Raw genomic sequence first — 17,755 nt, 5'->3', positions numbered from 1 at the left:
AGATAGTACGACCCGTTGTGCAGATTCTTGCTGACCACGAAAGGCCCCTCCCAAGGTGGGGATAACTTATGCATATCAGTCTGATCTTGGATGAGCCAAAGCACCAAATCTCCTTCCTGAAAGGTTCTGGCTCTGACTCGGCGACTGTGATAACGACGAAGATCCTGCTGGTAAATCGCCGATCGGGCGGCTGCGATGTCATGCTCTTCATCCAACCGGTCCAAAGCATCTTGCCGTGCTATCTCGTTGTCCGCTTCAATATAAGCCGTTACACGAGGTGAATCATGACGGATATCACTGGGGATAACCGCCTCCACTCCATAAACCATGAAGAACGGTGTGTATCTTGTTGATCTGTTGGGTGTTGTATTGATGCTCCATAACACAGATGGTAATTCTTCTACCCAACAACCCGGCGTTCTCTGCCAAGGAACCATGAGCCGGGGCTTGATGCCTCTCAAGATCTCTTGATTAACTCTTTCTGCTTGACCATTGGACTGTGGATGTGCCACTGATGAAACGTCGAGCCGGATGTGCTCCCGTTCGCAGAACTCCTTCATAGCACCTTTGGAAAAATTGGTACCATTATCCGTGATAATATTGTGCGGAAAGCCAAACCGGAAAGTCACCTTTTTGATGAACTGAACCGCCGTGGCCGCATCACACTTGCTAACAGGTTCTACCTCCACCCACTTTGTAAACTTGTCAACCGCCACTAGGAGGTGGGTCTTCTTATCTTTGGACCTTTTGAAAGGCCAAGTAATTGGAATCATTCTCAATTCTTGAGCCGGTACATGAGCACGTCTTAAAAACCTTTGCCAACCATCTCATCGTCTGACCAGATCCTCCGCATCAGCATGAGCAGCTAACCAATAGAAGCCATGGCGAAACGCTTTAGCCACCAGAGACTTTGAACCGGCGTGGTGACCACAATCTCCTTCGTTGATCTCACGCAAAATTTCATGGCCTTCTTCAGGAGATACGCAGCATTGAAAAGCTCCTAATACACTGCAATGATGCAACTCGCCATTGATGATAGCCATGGACTTGGATCGCCGGATTATCTGTCGCGCCAGAATCTCATCCTCTGGCAACTCGCCCCGGTTCTTGTACGCCAGGTAAGGAAGCGTCCAATTCAGAATAACATGAAGAGCCGCCACCAATTGAGCCTCCGGATCAGGAATAGCCAAATCCTCTTCACCAGGGATCTTGACCGATGGGTTGTGTAGCACATCCAGAAAAACATTGGGCGGGACCAGTTTGCGCTAAGAGGCCAGCCGGCTTAAAGCGTCCGCCGCTTCATTTTTCCGCCGGTCCACGTGGTCCACCTGATAGCCTTTGAAATAACCTGCAACAGTATCCACCTCCCGACGATACGCTGCCATGAGTGGGTCCTTGGAGTCCCATGTGCCAGACACTTGTTGTGCCATAAGGTTCGAGTCACCGAAGCACTTAACTCGACTTAGATTCATCTCCTTAGCCATCCGAAGACCATGGAGCAAGGCTTCATACTCAGCTGCATTGTTAGTACAAGGGAACATTAAGCGGAGAACATAACAAAACTTATCACCTCGTGGGGAAGTTAATACGACTCCAGCCCCCGAGCCTTCCAACTGCCTGGATCCGTTAAAATGGATGGTCCAATACGTGTGATCCGGCTTTTCTTCAGGTGCTTGCATTTTCGTCCAATCATTGACTTAACCGCTGTTCGAGGCACATACTTCAAACCGTACGGCCCCAGCTCTATGGCCCACTCTGCAATCCGGCTAGTGGCTTCCCGGTTCTGGATGATATCTCCCAAAGGAGCAGAACTGACCACCGTAATCGGGTGCCCTTGGAAATATTGTTTAAGCTTCCGGCTTGCAATAAAAACTCCATACACCAGCTTCTGCCAATGCGGATACCTTTTCTTGGACTTGATTAGCACCTCGCTGATATAATAGACCGGTCATTGAACCGGATGCTCCTTGCCTTCCTCCTCTCACTCCACCATAATAGCCACGCTGACCGCCCGAGCATTAGCAGCAACATATAGCAGTAACGGCTCCTTGTCAATGGGAGCGGCGAGCACAGGTGGATTGGCCAACTGCCGCTTTAAGTCCTCAAATGCTTCATTAGCGGCAGAGCTCCAAACAAACTGATCCGTTTTTTTCAACATCTGATACAAAGGGATTGCCTTCTCACCAAGACGACTGATAAACCGGCTTAACGCGGCAATCCGGCCTACTAGGCGTTGAACATCGTTGATACACTTCGGTTTAGCCAGGGAGGTGATAGCCGTGATCTTCTCTGGATTAGCCCCAATTCCCTTGTTGGACACCAGAAAACCCAATAGCTTGCCCGCCGGTACACCAAAGACACACTTGTCCGGATTAAGCATCATCTTGTATGTTCTTAGGTTATCAAAGGTTTCCTTCAAATCATCAATCAGAGTCTCCTTCTCCCTGGACTTAACCACGATATCATCTATGTAAGCATGTACATTACGGCTAATCTGCTTGTGAAGACAATTTTGTACACACCATTGGTAAGTTTCCTGGGCACTCTTGAGCCCGAAGGGCATAGACACATAGCAGAAGGCTCCAAAGGGAGTTATAAATGCTGTCTTCTCCTGGTCCTTAACTGCCATTTTGATCTGATGATAGCCAGAATACGCATCCAAAAAACTTAAACGCTCACAACCCGCCGTAGCATCAATAATTTGATCAATACGGGGGAGGGCAAAAGGATCTGCTGGACAAGCCTTATTAAGATCTGTGTAATCCACACACATGCGCCAGGTGCCATTTTTCTTGAGGACCAGCACCGGATTGGCAAGCCACTCAGGGTGAAAAACTTCAACAATAAAGCCAGCTGCTAAGAGCCTGGCTACCTCTTCTCCAATCGCCTTGCGTCTTTCTTCGTTAAACCGGCGGAGGAACTGTTTCACTGGTTTATATTTAGGATCCACATTAAGTGTGTGCTCAGCGAGTTGCCTTGGTACACCTTGCATGTCAGAGGGCTTCCATGCAAAATGTCCTGATTCTCACGGATGAACTCGATGAGCGTGCTTTCCTATTTCGGATCCAAGTTGGCACTGATGCTGAACTGCTTGGACGAATCGCCAGGTATGAAGTCAACAAGCTTAGTTTCTGCTGCCGATTTGAACTTCAAGGCCGGATCATGCTCCGTAGTTGGCTTCTTCAACGGAGTCATGTCCGCCGGATCAACATTGTCTTTATAGTACTTCAACTCCTCTGTGGCACAAACCGACTCTGCATAAGCCGCATCTCCTTCCTCGCATTCCAAAGCGATTTTGCGGCTTCCGTGAACCGTTATTGCCCCCTGTGACCCGGCATCTTGAGCTGCAAATACACATAACAGGGCCGTGCCATAAACTTGGCGTAAGCCAGTCGCCCAAACAGGGCGTGATATAGACTCTAGATTTTCACCACTTCAAACGTCAATGTCTCCGACCTGGAATCACGGTCATCCCCAAAGGCCACTTCCAGAGCTATCTTACCAACGGGATACGCTGATCTGCCTGGCACTATGCCGTGGAACACTGTATTAGACGGTTTGAGATTTTTATCTGTTAGTCCCATATGACGGAAGGTCTCATAATACAGGATGTTAATGCTGCTCCCTCCGTCCATGAGCACCTTGGTGAACTTATAACCTCCCACCTGAGGCGCCACCACTAGGGCCAACTGACCCGATTATCGACCTAGGGAGGGTGATCCTCTCTGCTCCATATGATTGGTTGTTCCGACCAACGTAGATAATGGGGTATGGCCAGTTCAACAGAGTTGACCGCCCGCCTCTGAACCTTCCGGTCTCGCTTGTCCAAGCTAGTGGTGAAGACATGGTACTGCCCACTACTCAACTACTTTGGGTTGCTCTGGTAAGCTGACTGTTGCTGCTGTTGGTTGTAACCACCCTGGTTGTTCTGACTATTTTGACCATTATGTCCGCCCGGATTACCATTGAATCCTGAACCGGAACTTCCTCCACCGTAACCTGGCCCGGATCCTGAGCCACCGCCAGATTCGTGATCATACCGGAAATTATTAGAATTCTTGAACTCCTGCATAATAAAGCAATCCTTCCAAAGGTGGTTCACTGGCACCTCCTTCGTCCCATGTCTTGGACAGGGCTGGCTTAGCAGATAGTTTAGGCGGTTTGGGTTAGGGTTGGGTGCTCCACTACGATTTTTCGGTCTACCCTTGTGTCGCTGGCCATTGTCCTGTGCGTTGGTATTAGCCACAATGTCCATGTTACCATCTTCTTTACGCTTGCCTCCACCACCATTGCCTGCCCAGTGATGCTGCTGACCTTTGGAGCCGTTGTTCTTCTTCCCTTTCCCTGTCTTGTCATCATCAGATTCAGGATCCTTGGTTCTATCAGAATCAACATATTTCACCAAAGCGGCCATGAGGGTCCCCATGTCGGTGCAATGACGCTTCATCCGTCCTAACTTCAGCTTCAGGGGCCCAAACCGGCAGTTGCCTTCTAGGGTTAATACTGCGGTGTCAGCGTTGATGCGGTCTGAGGAGTGCAACACTTGTGAAACCCGACGCACCCAATGAGTCGTTGATTCTCCTTCCTCCTGGACGCATGCAGCTAAGTCCACTATCGACATAGGCTGTTTACAGGTATCCTTGAAATTGCTAATAAATCGGGCTCGTAATTGGGCCCATGAACTGATAGAATTAGCCGGCAAGCTTTTTAACCAAGTACGGGCCATTCCTTCAAGCATCATGGTGAAGTATTTCACACACGCCGCGTCATCCACATCAAGCATCTCCATGGACATCTCATAGCTCTCCACCCATGTCTCTGGAGGTTGATCCACCGTGTAATTTGGTACCTTGCGCGGGCCTTTGAAATCCTTGGGCAGGCGCACGTTGCGTAAAGCGGGGATAAGGCAAGGCACCCCCAAAGAACTAGAAGTAACACCAGGTTCAGTCAAGGTGGTTGGACGAACCGGCGTGAGCTGCTGAGCCTGATGCTGCGTGGCTAACTCAGCCTCCCTGCGCGCACGGGCCCGGTCCACCACTCCCAGAGCGTTATCAGCACCACCCGCCGGGTTGTTGTCACGGGGTGCCCCACATCGTTCATTATTCGACACTGCTGGTTCATCCATATGTCTGCTATAGCTCCGGCTTGGACGGGGGGTCGAGTGGATCCGGTCGCGGCTGTACGAGTACGCTTCCTGTTGGGCCAAAGCTGTCCTCAGAAGTTCCTTGACCCATGGCGTCTCTACTGCCTGCGGTGAGTCACCTTAAATTGGAATGGCCTCCAGCCGTGCAGCAGCGGCAACAAGATTGTCCATTGGGTTGGAGTAGTGACCCGGAGGTGTTAAAGCAGCCTGAGGTATAACGGTGTTTTGACGAGGCGGGTCCATCTGACGAGGCTGAACCGGTGCACCGGTCCCAGGGGCTTCTGCCCGGTTTCCCTCCAGCGGATTGCCGGCTCTTGGTCCTGGAGTGTTGAAAACGTCTCTGGCCTCGAAAACCGGAGGTAAGCGGGATCGGTGCTTCCTCCTCATGACTTCATGCGACGCGCTCTGGTCCAACATAAGCCTGTAGGCCTGTGCGTCTAAAGCGGCCCGCTCTGCGGCCATCCTGGTGTCCTCAGCCACCAGATCCGCCTTGGCCTGGGTGATCTGTTCCTTTACCTTTGCAATCTCCATGTTGTGAACGTCCTGATCCGGCGGATTAACTTCCGCCATAAGCACAGCCAACACATCAAATAGTTCTGATAGAACCTGAGCCGGCGGGCACACAGGGCCTCCTGCCCTGGCAGCCGTCGCCGCTGCTGAACCGGAGATCATTGCCGCAGCTGTCGAAGAATGAAGCGCTTCTTGTGTTCCGGCCATGAATATTCCAACCCGGTTGGGCAGATCAGAGGGGTCCAGAATACTGTCCCCATCGGAACAGCTCCCAATCCGGCCATCTTGTAGCTGATAAAGAGATTCGGTTTCTCTGGTCAAAGATTCGTCACCGGAACAAACGACGGTCGTGCCGCGAAATTCCGGTCCATCCTCATAACTTCCTCCATGGATGACTCCCACGAAGGCACGCTTCATGGCCGGTTTAACCCGAGCGGATCACGCACGCTGAGCCGTCTCGACGAGGTCGGGGCAGATGTCCGGCTCAGGGCCCGGTTCACTGATCTTGCCAATGAAAACGTGAATGCTACCAAAGGGGACCCGTTACCCGTACTCAATTGAGCCGTCCTCGGGGCCCCAGCCTGCGTCGTTGATGTAGAGCTTGCCGTGACGACTCTTAGTCATCCAGCCTACAGCGTAGCCCTCGATTCCTTCAAAGCGGCCCTCCAAGAACCTGAAACCATCGTGCGATGGCCCCATGGTGGGCGCCAACTGTCATGGTTTTGTCACGGCAGATGTCCTAGAGAAAGGACTTAGTCGTGGAGCCATCGCGACGGGTTAGCTTGAAGGGGTTAAAGCGGACATAGGGACGCAAGAGAGTTTATACTAGTTCGGCCCCTTCAATGAAGGTAAAAGCCTACGTCTAGTTGTGATGGAATTGATGGGGTTTCGATGACTAGGGAGCAAACAAGCTTCGCCTATGTCTCGAGTTGTTGTCTGTTGTCCTTGAACGGCCGCCGGGTCGTCCCCTTATATACACGGGTGACGCCCGTCGGTTCACAGAGTCCCAACACCGGTCGATATTCGTATCCGGGCTGGTCTCTCCTTATTCCTAACTTACAATACAAGCTTATATACAAATTCCGGTTTACAGCTACAAGTCTTGAACCGGCTACGGGCTTAGGCCCTCATCTGCCTTCTTGGGCTTTATCACTTCTGGAACTACTGATGAAGTTGACCCGACCCAGATAGGCCGGTTTACACCCAGCAGTAATATCCCCAACACCTCCCTCCCTGGTGAGACTTCTACTCTTGACTCTTGAGCCACCTCCACTTCTTTTCTCAGTTCAAAAATTCCCAAAGCATCAGAACTATGTATCAGGATACAACATGTTAGTTCTGAAATTTCCATTATGCTTGTATGTCCAAAATATGTGCAGTTACTGCTTTTGATTTGTTGTATGGCAGAGAAGTTACTCTGTTGTGGGATGACCTAAAGGCTCCTTCTCCATGTTGACACAATTGCTAGACCAGCTCACTACTGACCACGTAAGCTTCCTCAAGGAGCCGGTGATATTTGCACCAGTAGAAGAAAATATGAAAAGGCCACAATCCTTCTATTGATATGAATTGTTAAGTAGCCAAAAGTTTAGAATCGAGAGAATCGCAAGTTCATTAAAATGGAAAAATCATTCAACTAAATTCCTCCTGTACTGTATTATTACCTTTGTTCTAAAAGAGTTGATGTGGTTTTAGTTAAATACATTGTAACTAAATTCTTTTCAAAACTTAATTCTCGTGTGTATGTGATATGCATTGTTCAAGATCTAGCATATAAGTTCAAAACACAAAAACATTTCTCGGAAGAAAATTTATTCAATGCAACTATATAAACTATGCAAGTTCAGTGATCATGACACCGTCAATTTGGATGAGAAAATACATTTAAAATTAAAATCTATTTTTTACTTCTATAAGTTCATGATCAACCCCGAGGTAGTTCAAATAATCTAGTCATATAAGTCAAAGCAATCTATTCACTTGTATTATTTTGTGGTCACACTATTTACTATGTTGTGTGATAGGTTGATGAAGATGTTGATTCCACAAAAGGATTAGTGAAGCATTGGGCCTGTTGGAATGATCTAGTCATATAAGTCAAAACAATCTATTTACTATTACTATGTCATAGGCCTGCTCTTTCTCTCTCCCTTTGGTTCAAGGAGCAGCAATTGATGGCCTGCAGTGCCACCATCTGAAGATAGGGGAGATGGCCTGTAACGCCCCGAGACTGATGCGCTAGGTGTCTCCCAGTTTTTCACCAACGTTGCCTTGTTATTCGCTTGCGTGTTGCATCTTGCCATGTCATCATCTGCATTGCATCTGCATGGTTTTCAAAACTTGCATCCGTCCGGGTTTCTCCTAGTTCCTTCTGTTGTCCGTTCTGATCCCAGACACACTTGCACGCGCCCGCGGCATGTACGAAATATTATTTTTATAAGTGGCCCGAAAATGTTCTCGGAATGGGTTGAAAGTTGGCATGCGGCGTTATTATGTTGTCAGTAGGTCGCCTGCCAAGTTTCATCGCATTCGGAGTCCATTGGACGCCCAACGGATAACTATAGCGACAATATAGTCGGTCAAATCGTCGAACGTTTTCGGTCTCCGAAAACTGTTGCCTGGTTTTCCCTCTCTTCCCTCCCTAGACCGTCTACAGAGTCCACTACCTACCGCCAAGCCCAACCTAACCTCTCCCATCAGCCCGCGGCTATCCTCGCGCGCGTGTCCGAAAGCTGTCCCGGAACCGACCCAGACAGTCGTCACCGTTGGTTTCCGATCATCCCCAAGCATCCCAAAAACATCTACGATTATTTATTTGGACCCTCTAGCCTTTATTTTTCTCGGCCGTCTGAATACAATCGTAGGGACGAGATAGCCCTACCCTAATCCCTACCTATATATAGTCTAACCCTAGCCCTGTCCCATCCATCCATCAAATCTTCCCTGCCACCGCCGCCCACTTCCTCCTCCATCCTCGGGATCTTGCCCGATCCATTCGGGCCACCCGACCAACCTCCTTCCTCCTTGGGATTTCCTCCCGATTCATTCGGAGCCAACCAGCGCCAGCCACTTCTCTCCATCGGTCCATCCTTCCAACCAGAGCAGCCAGCCCCGCTCCCTGTGCCCGAGGCCTCCCGAGCCGCTCCTCGCTGTCCACGAGTCTTTTCCATCCTCCTTTTTCCCTGTCTCCCTCTCTCACGCCATATCTCTCCCTGTATTATCCCTATAGGATCTTCCCACGCCATGGCTGCAACCCCATACCTCCTGCCTCGCTCGATCTGGACCAGGAGGGTCCCGAGCATCTCCACCATCGCCGTCTCAGATGATGGCCGCCCTGGTTCCCTTTCTGTCCTTCATCGGGTTCGCGCCTCTCATCTCTCATCTCTCTCTCTCTCTCCCCTCTCTCTCTCTCTCTGTGCGTTGCAGCAGCATCCCGCAGCCATGGAGCACCATGGGTGACCACCCTCAACCCCGAGCCTCCTCTCGTCCAGGAGCATGAGCTCCTCCCTTGCACGCCTTCGCCTGACCCCGTCGCCTCCATCTTCATCGGAGCACCATCGGACCAGCAGGAGGATCCCCTCTGCCATGGATGGCTGCCACCACTAGCGACGCTAGGCACTTCCTCATGCGCGGCCTCACCGCCCCACCGTACTCCCATCGCTGGCCTAGCCATCCCTCTACTCACCCACACCTGGTGTTATTTTCTGGGGACGACAGACGAACCAGTAAACACTCGTACTCCTCTGTGTGGGAAACAACTGTCGAGTCTTCCCTGGCTCCGGTTGTCGTTACCTTCCTAGGCCTTGCTGTCGTCCAATGCCCTGGTGCTCTCGGTGCGGCCTGGTCAACATGGTCAATGAGCGACATCCATCGGAAGTGGACTGTACGTGGAGAGGTTGTCAGCTGGGTCCACGGCCACACGCAAGGAAATGCCTCCATATTACGCGCAAAATAATGATTCTTCCACCTGACAGCTAGGACCCATGGGAAGGGCTTCTTTATTTCGTGAAAAAAAACGTTCCCCCCGCTGACAGGTCGGACCCACCAGCTATGTCTTCGCACGCAAGGAAGTGCCTCCTTATTACGCACAAAAAAAGAATACCCCTGCTAGCTGGGTCCCACCATAGTGGGTGGCTGACTTGTGGGACTAAGTTGACGGGGATGGAGGGCTTTGTGAACTAAGTCAATATGAACGATTCTAGCTCCAGTGATCGTACGATGTCCATCCAACGGCGATAGTGCTACTTCAACCTCTGGTCTTCTTGCTCCAGCCGCCCAAAGCAGCACCGATCGTGCCGCCTGCTCCTGCCTCCCATGGCCGGCTGTGCTGCTGCGGAGGCCTCACCGCCCCATACTACTCCCATCGCTGGCCAGGCTATCCCTCCAATCACCCACATCCCCTGTTATTCTGCAGCGACGGCAGCCTCACATCGCAGCCGAACCAATGAACCCTCCACTACTAGGAAAAGGCCTACTAATGGCGCACCAGTTTTGCCTACTAATGGCGCATCACTGTTGCGCCATTACTAGCACGCCACTAGTAATTTTTACTAATGGCGCACCACTGGTGCGCCATTAGTATCTGGTATACTAATGGCACACCACCAAGTGCGCCATTAGTATATAACACCATGCGCCATTAGTGTGCCTCCCAGGGGCCATATTTAACCATGTGCTTTGGCACACTAATGGCGCACTGCGGATAGATGCACCATTAGTATACTTGGCATACTAATGGCGCACTCTGTCTTGATGCGCCATTAGTATCCTTTGGCATACTAATGGCGCACTCTTTCTTGATGCGCCATTAGTATCCTTTGGCATACTAATGGCGCACCTTGTGGTGATGCGCCATTAGTATGAATATTTGGTTTTTTTTACTTTTCTGATTTTTGCACAGGTTACAAAATATATTATTTGACAGAATATAGACAATAGCACACAGCAACAACAGATTCATCGAATACAATAGAAGATTAGTCTCCGAATACAATTCATCATATTAGTCTCCGAATTCAAAAGACCGAACAAAGATAAAACATTACAAGTCTCGAGACCGCGAGTATCGAGTTTGTCTTCACATTACAAGTTGATATCAATCATCTAAACTACCATCACATAGAAGAGAGCTGTGGTCATCACGATGAGCATCATCACGATAAAACTGGTCTTCATCCGGTTACTCCAACGCTCCCTCCTCTCTCCCGCTAGATAGCGAGCGTATCTAGATTCGGCCTCCGCCCTAGTGGTGTACCCTTTGTAACTGTTACCGCTGAAACGGTGAGCCTGTCTCCGACACTCCTCCCAATCGTCGTAGACTCCGGGAACCTTACCCTTGTACACGACATACGACGACATCTCTATGCACAAGCCAAACAACAGACAATACATACATAAGCAAGACATTAATAGCACGATTCATGGTCCTACTAATAAATAACATCGATTACATCTAAGTTGAACGACTGTCCAAACCAAAGAGACATACAATTCATTAAAGTTTAATTACAACATGAGCCAATCAATGTTTCAGAACTACACATCACTACTTTCGACTCGACTCATGGACAGGAGCGTGGATGAAGCTGCCGTCTGTCGTGATGGTCATGAAGTCGCGGGCGTTGTCAGCCTGCATTTGTAGCACTCCGTCTATCTCAATGTTGGACGGTTGTATCTGAGGAAGAACTGCCCCGAGGTATGAAGGCCATCTTGATGGATGATGTCCGCAAACTCCGACTGGATGCGAAAGAATTCTTGTCTGATGTTCGCGTCCTGGATTGCCGACAAGCTCGCGGCCCAATCTTTGAGATTATTTGGTAGCAGAAGGTGATGATGGTCCTTTACGATCGCCCGCATGTGATGGAGGGCGTAGTAGGCATCCTTCTGACCGCCAGGCGGCTACTTGACGCAGCAAATCGTCGTATTGTGGGCGAACACGTGCTTGCCGTACTTACGAACTGCCCTGATGAAGGTGCCTCCAGATTTGGCGTAGCTAGGGAGAACATCATCAAGAACTTTCTTGATATTTGTGTAGTCTATCTTGGAGTTACAGTTCGGGTCGAAATACGTGGCCAAGGAATATTTCGAGCTTAAGAGGATGAGTGTGCAATGTGTGTCACTGCACAGAACAAGGAATGTTAGAAAAAAAAAGAATGATCGAAATCTAAGAAATCATATGTTACGGGGCGGTTAAGGGTGACTTACTCGGGAAAGTAAGCCACAAGGAAGTTATCCTTATCTGGGTTTGCCAGAATGACGTCTTTGAGGTGTGAACTCGCGACTTGGCGGTCCCCAGCGCTGCTCAAGAGCTTGGCACGCATGTAGAAGGGGTCGACGATCATGATGTCCGGGGTCTTGTCTCTAATGATCTGCATCTCCATACTCAGCGAAAACAGCCGAACGAAGGTGTAGTGCAGCGGATGAAGGTTGAACATAGCAAAGATGTCATCAAACCGCAGGACGATCGTACCCCCGATGGCGCCATCCACAAAGCCCTTGCCCTTTGGCACCTTGGCCACGAAAACCGGGTATGCCACATCATTCTCTCTGAGACGCCGCTTCTCCAAAGAAAGAACACTGTCATGCAAACTCCGCATAGCACTGGTTGCAGCAATGAGCATATTCGTCGGTAGCATCGCCCTACCCGCCACATGCACCCTCCTCGAGATATCCTTAGGTGCAGGTGGCCCGTCCTGAGAACGGATCGTACTCGGTGCCGGCTGGCTCGCACTGGCGCCCTTTTTAGTCGGCCGTTTCCGGACCTTCTTCTTGATCTGTTGTAATGGGACCGAGTTCTGCTCACAGACCGCCTTCTTGAGCGTGTTGGGGCTGATAATATTTGGCACCTCCGCTATCTGAGGCTCGGTGAAGGCGGCAGCTGGAGGCGTCTCCTGAGAACTGAACGCCAGACGATGCTTGTTGCAATTGGGTTTCTCCGCCATACCAGCTAGATCGCGATCGTCTTGTTTGGGTTCTTGAGAAGGAGGCCCGCAGAACTCGTCACCGTACCCATGTTCGGCAAAGTACTTATTGACGTTGGTAAATGTACCATTGTCGTTGTCGTCGTCGTCCGGATCCTGTGCCATATGCATGTCCGGATCCTGTGCCATAGGGATGTCCGGCATGTACGGTAGCGTTGCCGCATTCTTGCCATGGCTTGGCACCGGCATGACTAGCGCTCTTGTCTATGGGGTGGTGTCCCCCGCCCCCAAACGAATCTGGCTCTTCGGCCAAAGCAGGCGCCAGCTTACGCAGGCGCTGGGGGTCATCTCATCTTCTTCGTCGGCCCCAGCGGGTCGAATCGGAGGTAACAGCTCGTCACAGCCTGGCAGCACCCGAACCACTTCGACCCTATACATTGTGGGTGGCATCGGATTACCGTGGAACACGGGGTTGCCCGGTTGAACGATTCTGCCCTTGGCGACATCGACCAACTCGCCGCCCACGAAGTGCAGGATAGTGCAAGGAACGTCGGCGGCGCCCTGCGAAAAGATGTAGGGCGTCAGGGATGCCCAGTCAAAGGCAAGGAGATGAAGTCCTCGGCCGAGAGGCTTAGTTACCGTGATGCCGTCGAGCTCGGCTTATGTCGAGGCACCGCCAACGGCGGGCGTGCAACTGATGGAGGGGCCGCCTACTGGCGAGGTGCCGGCCGGCGTACACCCGGGTGCATTAAGCTCCAATGCCGGCGTCGGAGACACCAATACCGCCGCCGCCGGAGACACCAATTGCACCGCCGCCGTAGACACCAATACCGCCGCCGCCAGATACACCAATGGCGCCGCCTGCGCATTGTGCGAGTTGCTGGCCGTGCAGCTGGGAATCGGGGGCGGCCCCCGTTGGCCACCCACAATCCACGTCGTTATCCCATGAATCAAGGTAGGCATAATGCCGGTGAGCGTCGATCCCAGTTGTTGTTGCACTTGCTCTTGGACCATCTCCAGAATCCGCGCCACTTGCGCCTTGAGTGCTTCAACCTCGCGCGACATGCTTTCCGAGCTGGTCTTTTTCTCCTTTCGCCCACTAGCGGTATAGTATGACGACCATTTTGTGGACAAGCCTTTGCCGGCCACACGACCAGCTGACGTTGGCTTACTGAGCTTATCCTTGTTTTTCATGTTCAACGCCCTGTTCAAAGGGGTGTCGAAAGGGGAGCTCTAAGACGACCCCACACTACTGCTTTCTTTGTCCTGCAGAAGCAACGTGAACCATTTAGAAATATTGGGGATTAATTAGAATGCAACCATATGGAGCTAATTACGCGGGGGTGTATTACTTAACAGAACAAGCTCAAGCTCCTTGGTCTTCAGATCCGTGGTAAGCTCCTTTGTTACCGGGTCCTCCTTGTACCGGGCCCTGAGAAAGTTCCTGGTCTGCTTGTCACTATATTTCTCGAAGCGGGGCGGTAGGCCTTGCTCGGCACGCTCCGCGTCCTCCTTGTCCCATGCAGGCTCTGCCACTCTGTAACCACCGGGACCGAGTTGGTGGACCCCTATGTTCAACTGCCGCATTTCTTTCACCCACTTACTTGATTCGGAGGTTGCGGGGCTCTCGCACTTGATCTTGAACTCCTTGTAGTCATCTTCGCTCATCAAAGGATATTTCGCCTTGATCTTCTCATAACTATCACCTTTGTCAATCATTGCCTTCACCGTGCTTTTCCAAGTAAACAGGGCCGTGCTCATCATCGTGAGGGCGGCACCGTTCACTCTATTACCCGAGAGGCGTGTGTTTGCGAACTCAGCGGGGAACTTGTATCGTTCGTGCAGCTTCGTGAAGAGAAGGCTGCGCAAATTCCCTCGGTCCTTATGCCTTAGGTTCTCGATGTTGATCGAGGCGGTGCTCTAGAGAATGCACCCGAGCTGAATCGAGTACCCCTTGACAACGTGTTTGGGCGCCGTCGGATGCCCATCGGAGTTCACTTCAGTAAAATCCTCCCTGACAATGCTGAGCATGTTCGGGCGCCGGTCCTTCCGTTGCCTCTTCGGTTGGCTGCCATCTGTGCGTGCGCCACCATCATCAGTGGTGGCATCCGCGGCGCCATCATCAGTGGTGTCATCCCCGACGCCACTAGGGGTTGTGTAGTCAGGATCGGTGTCTTCTGCGGTGTCCCCATAGCGGTGAGGTTCTTCCTCCAACTCCTGGGACAGCTCCCAGAATTGCTTGCCGCCCGAACCGCCGGCCTCACCGTTGTGTTCCATGTTTCGCTCTAAATAGGAAAAAAGATTGGTCAAAAAGTTGGTTATTGTCAAGGAACAAGATCATGGTCTCATCATTTAGGGTTTGTCGACACCGAGGCATCCTAAAAGCTAAGCTTTTATCATTTAGGGTTTGTCGACGCCGAGGCACCCTAAAAGCCTAAGCGTACATCATTTAGGTTCTCATCGACACCGAGGCACCCTAAAAGCCAAGGTTTCATCATCTAGGGTTTGTCGACGCCGAGGCACCCTAAATGCTAAGTTTTCATCATTTAGGGTTTATCAATGCCGAGGCACCCTAGGTTGGGCCTAATCACTTGGCACTAATCAGTTGGCTCTATTGCCACCTATGTTGGGTTTATCACCTAGGGTTTATCGATGCTGAGGAGAATTTCTAAGTTGGGCCTAATCACTTGGCTCTATTGCCACCTATGGTTTAATGCAGCAAGAATAAAGGGGCAGTTGATCCTACTTAATTAAGTACTAAGATACCCCGGCCCCTGCATTAGTAGCAAGTACCTCATATGTCCGATTTTTAGCAAAGTCATGCTAAAATTCACGGAAAATTTCAGCATGACCTTTGCTGAAAATAGGACATATGGAGTACCTGAATTTGCCGGAACAGAAGTTAATCGACATTTTGGCAAACTCAAGGGCCTCTCGGGGTACCTGCAAAATCATCACGACACGAAGGGCCTCTCAAGGGCCTCAAGCAGCAGTGGCGTCTCCCAGGACCCCATTTTTTGCTAAATTTCTTTGAGCAACAATCAGAGCAGAAAATTCAGCATATTTCTATACAACAACACTGTAAAGATGAAGAACAGTTCTACAGCAGCCCATTTATATACAATAGCATCTTTGGTCATACCAATTTCTGAAACAATTCAAATCTGAACTGTATCTTTGGTCATACAAATCTCTGAAACTATACAAATCTGAAATATATATCTTTGATCATCATCTTTGCATGTCTTTCTCAATGTGATCACAAGTAATTTAGAGGCATCACAAGTAATTCAGAGCATCACAAGGCATTAGTAGTTCAGTACATGAGCAAATTTTACAAAGCACATCAATATGTTACAGCAAACAAAAGTCCTGAAATTTGTTTCCCTAACTGAATTAACTGAATTTTTAGTAACCGAATAAACTAAATTTTCAAAACTGCAAGAAGCCATTTAAAAAAATCCTCTCATCTCATATGAGGAGTGTTAATCCTAAGACTAATAGTTTGTTGTGCAGTACAACTACACTGATGCCCTATCCATTTGTCCCTCCCCAACTAGATACTAGAGTAGCACTGTTGATGCCCTGTTCTTGCTGAACTGGATACTACTGAACCTAATTGAACCTAGGCAATACTCCAACTGAATGATGGACCATGCATGTTCTCACTACTAAACCCCAAGAGAAAAACTCAGTAACAAATGGAGTAGCAGATTAACAAATAACAGTACACAAGAACTAAACTTTGGTTAACTGAATGCATTAGCTACTAAGCTGTGCAGATTAACAAACTACAGTGCACAAATCTCCTGTCATCATCAGTAACAAAATTCAAATTAACAGATTACTTCCACATGTCAATTTATAGTGCACAAACTTTACTGTTATCATCATCAGTAACAAAATTCAGACATTACAGGTGGAGTTGGGGGGTGAAGTAGTCACAGTAGAAGGCGTTGCAGGTGTTTATCTGCGGCCATCACGAATCCATTCATCATTACCCAGGGAACAGAGACTAATAAATTTGTCAATTTTAGAAGAAAAGGAACGAATTACTAGCATGGCATCTCCATTCTCCATTGTCTTTCTGTCTAAACCTAGGAACACAGTCATTACTGTTTGTCTGAACCTATGAACCTAGGAACCTAGGAACATAGGAGAGGGAGGAAGGAGGAAGGAGGAGAGGTACCTGGGCGGGAGGACGGCGGCAGCGGCTAGAGGACGGCGTCATCGACGAACTCGAGGGTGGGGGCACCAGATGCTCCTCTCGTTGATGGGGGTTGGTGAGGAGCAGGTGGCCAGCGTCGTGGTTGGCAAGGCGGCGCTGCCTGCGAGGCTCTGCCTCCGAGGAGGTGGTCGGTGCCTTGGCGGCCGGCGGTGGCGGAGGCCTGGAGGATGGAGGGACCGAGAGGGAGAGATGGAATCGGGGGCGCGGGGGCGGCGGGGGTGGAGTCTGGCGGGGGTGGGGGCGCGGGGGTGGAGTCCGTTGAGGGTCGAGGCGGCGGCGTCGTGGGTCGGGGCAGCGCGCGGGTGGATCTGGTGGCGAGGGAGAGAGGGTCGAAGGGGATCTGGCGAAGGAGAGGGAGATAGCTAGGGGGAAGCTTACTAATGGCGCACCACACCTTGGTGCGCCATTAGAAATCTTTTTTTAGATAGCAATGGCGCACCCCGCAGCGGTGCACCATTAGAAATCTTTTTTTAGATAGCAATGGCGCACCCCGCAGCAGTGCGCCATTAGAAATCTTTTTTTAGATAGCAATGGCGCACCCCGCAGTGGTGCGCCATTAGAAATTTTTTTCTTACAGTTCAAGCAAAGGTTATATTGCACCTAACCCAATCCACATTAGAACCCTCCCACTAGCCCGACTGGTCAGCACGCAGCACACACACCAGGAGCTCCTAGGTTCGATTCTCAGGCTCCGCAATATTCTTTTTTGCATTTTAAATGTTGTTTGATATTTATTTGTGTTTAAATATGTTCAAACTTGTTTAAATCATAACAGTAATATTTTTTTTATAAAAACAGTAATAATTTTTTTTGCATTTTAAATGTTGTTTGATATTTTTTGTGTTTAAATATGTTCAAACTTGTTTAAATCATAATAGTAATATTTTTTTATAAAAACAGTAATAATTTTTGAAAAAATATATTCAAATTTGTTACTTGAAAACATCATCGGCG

Source organism: Triticum dicoccoides, chromosome 6A (assembly GCF_002162155.2).
Source record: "Triticum dicoccoides isolate Atlit2015 ecotype Zavitan chromosome 6A, WEW_v2.0, whole genome shotgun sequence".
Classification (NCBI taxonomy): Eukaryota; Viridiplantae; Streptophyta; class Magnoliopsida; order Poales; family Poaceae; genus Triticum; species Triticum dicoccoides.
The sequence above is the reverse complement of the archived record's forward strand: the minus strand, read 5'-3'. Positions refer to the sequence as shown.